This window comes from Acomys russatus, chromosome 13 (assembly GCF_903995435.1).
Source record: "Acomys russatus chromosome 13, mAcoRus1.1, whole genome shotgun sequence".
In the NCBI taxonomy this organism is placed as follows: domain Eukaryota; kingdom Metazoa; phylum Chordata; class Mammalia; order Rodentia; family Muridae; genus Acomys; species Acomys russatus.
The window spans coordinates 49,687,745-49,690,337 of record NC_067149.1 but is presented as its reverse complement, the minus strand read 5'-3'; the positions used below and the strand labels follow the sequence as shown (position 1 = coordinate 49,690,337).

The following is a 2,593-nucleotide window of genomic DNA, read 5'->3' as shown; positions in this document are numbered from 1 at the left end:
CTAATCTCTCTCCTCTTCTCCCATCCCACACAATAAACCTCTTCATACCAGGCTGGTTGCATGGCATCCTCCATAATGCATATATTATAACACTCACCATTATGTGAGTTCTGAATCGAGTTCAGGTATACAACCATCTATAGCTCCAACCCCAGGGGATCTGATGTTCTTCTCTTCCTGGCCTTCAAGGGCACTGCGCACACACATGGTACACAGACACTCATTCAGGCAAAACAGACACATAAAACAAAAATCTCCAAAAAAAAGTCTTTAACAAAAGGGAGAAAGAAAGAAACTTCCAATTTCTTATTCCCAACTGCCCAGTGCTCAACAACTCCAGAGACAGAGAAATTTAGAAAGTAAAAATATGCATGAGTAGCTGGGCATGGTGGCGCATGCCTTTAATCCCAGCACTCGGGAGGCAGAGGCAGGCGGATCACTGTGAGTTCAAGGCCAGCCTAGTCTACAAAGTGAGTCCAGAATAGGCAAGGCTATACAGAGAAACCCATCTCAAAAGGAAAAAAAAAAAAAAATGCATGAATCCTCTTTTTCTGGTTCTCAGGGCTGGAGCAGCCATGAGCAGCAAAGTCTCCCGCGACACCCTGCATGAAGCGGGGCGGGAAGTCCTGCATGGGAACCAGTTTCTGGAGACGGTGGAGTTATAGATCAGCCTAAAGAACTATGACCCTCAGAAGGTCAAACGCTTCTCAGGCATCGCCAGGCTCAAGTCCATTCCTCATCCCAAGTTCTCGGTGTGCGTCCTGGGGGACCAGCAGCACTGTGATGAGGCCAAGGCTATGGATATACCCCACATGGTCATCGGGGCGCTGAGGAAATTTAATAAGAACAAGAAATTGGCCAAAAAACTGGCAAAGAAGTATGATGCCTTTTTGGCCTCAGAGTCGTCTCTGATCAAGCAGATCCCATGGATCCTGGGCCCAGGCCTGAACAAGGCTGCCAAGTTCCCTTCCCTGTTGACACACAATGAAAACATGGTGGCCAAAGTTGATGAGGTGAAATCCACGATCAAGTTCCAGATGAAGAAGGTGCTGTGTCTGGCTGTTGTGGTTGGCCACGTGAAGATGACTGATGATGAGCTGGTCTACAACATCCATCTGGCTGTCAGTTTCTTGGTGTCCTTGCTCAAGAAGAACTGGCAAAATGTCCAGGTTTTATACATTAAAAGCACCATGGGCAAGCCCCAGCATCTGAACTAGGATGCCCCAATAAAAACCTTAGTGCTACCACCTCCCCCCCAAAAAAAAATGGGAGAAGGAAGAGAGGTGCTCAACGTGTATAATCAATGCTAGCTATTATAATCAGTGATGTCACTGTATTTATATAATTAATATGCAAAATATGCAAATTGTATACACACTAGGCAGCCTCTTAGATGGTGCCCCAATGCTCTCCACCTCCCTCTTTCTTTGTGAAATCTTTTTCATGGGAGTGTGGGCAGAGGGGCAGAGGCCACAGGGCATCCTAACCCCACTCTGGGCTACTGAAGGCTACTTTTATTTTTCTTTTCTGGCAATTAAAAATAATTTACATGGTGTGTGGTATATATGTGTGTGTGTGTGTGTGTGTGTGTGTGTGTGTGTGTGTGTGTGTGTGTGTGTGTGAATGCCGCAGTGCATGTGTAGAGAGGTCAAAGGACAGCTTTCAGGGGTGGGGGTTTCTCTGTCCATCATGATGGATCCTCCAGCTTTGTAGCAAGTGCCTTGACCCAACTGATCCATTTTGCTGATTTTCTTTCTTTCTTTTTTTTTTTTTAAATATGGAATGCTTCACGAATTTGCGTGTCATCCTTTGCGCAGGGGCCATGCTAATCTTCTCTGTATCGTTCCAATATTAGTATATGTGCTGCCGAAGCGAGCACGCTGATTTTCTTTTCTGAGAGTTTGAGGTAGAGTCGTGCTGTGTAAGCCAGGCTGTCCTCAAGGCTGCAACTCTCCTGCCTCAGATTACCGTATCCTGGGGTTACAAGTGTATGTTGCCACACTCAGTGTGGTAGCCCGTCTTGAGAGTTTGCTCTGAGCACAGCTAGCTACTGTACTGTGCTGTGAGCTCATCTGTACAGTGCCCGTGTGACTCTAGCCAACATCCAGGAACCTAAGGCCTTCCAAAAGTCACACAATCAAACTTGGAGCTGGACCTACCATCACATGGGCCTTGAAATGTCTGTGGCCCAGATGATACTTTTACAGACTTCATCAGACATCCTGAGCCAGAGGTATACATGTTGGCTCTAGGCTGCAATCTAGTGAAATTGGGGGGCAGGGGAATAAATGTTTGTTGCTTTAAGAAACTGAGTTTGAGCCAGGTGTGGTGCACATCTTTGATTTCATCACTCAGGAGATAGAGGCAGGAAGATCTCTGAGTTCAAAGCCAGCCTGGCCTACATAGAGAGTTCCAGGAAAGCCAGAGGACTGCATAGAGAGACCCTGACTCAAAGGACAACAAAAAGCTAGGTTTTGGGGTAAATAAATAACTAGTATATTGAATAACTGCAGAACATAATTATTTCATGGACTACATGGGCATAATATATATATCCTTGTAGTTACATATAGTATATGATAAATGATAAATT

General features: G+C 45.5%; 1 non-coding gene and 1 pseudogene across 1 annotated transcript; one reads left to right on the top strand and one right to left on the bottom strand.

The window, feature by feature from the left end:
• The first annotated feature begins 575 nt into the window (after positions 1-575).
• Positions 576-1,217, top strand: LOC127197673 (60S ribosomal protein L10a-like; annotated as a pseudogene).
• Positions 1,218-1,771: 554 nt separating this feature from the next.
• On the bottom strand, positions 1,772-1,879 carry LOC127197816 (U6 spliceosomal RNA). The gene has a single exon (XR_007831772.1). It is a non-coding gene; the product is annotated as a U6 spliceosomal RNA (small nuclear RNA).
• Positions 1,880-2,593: the final 714 nt, after the last annotated feature.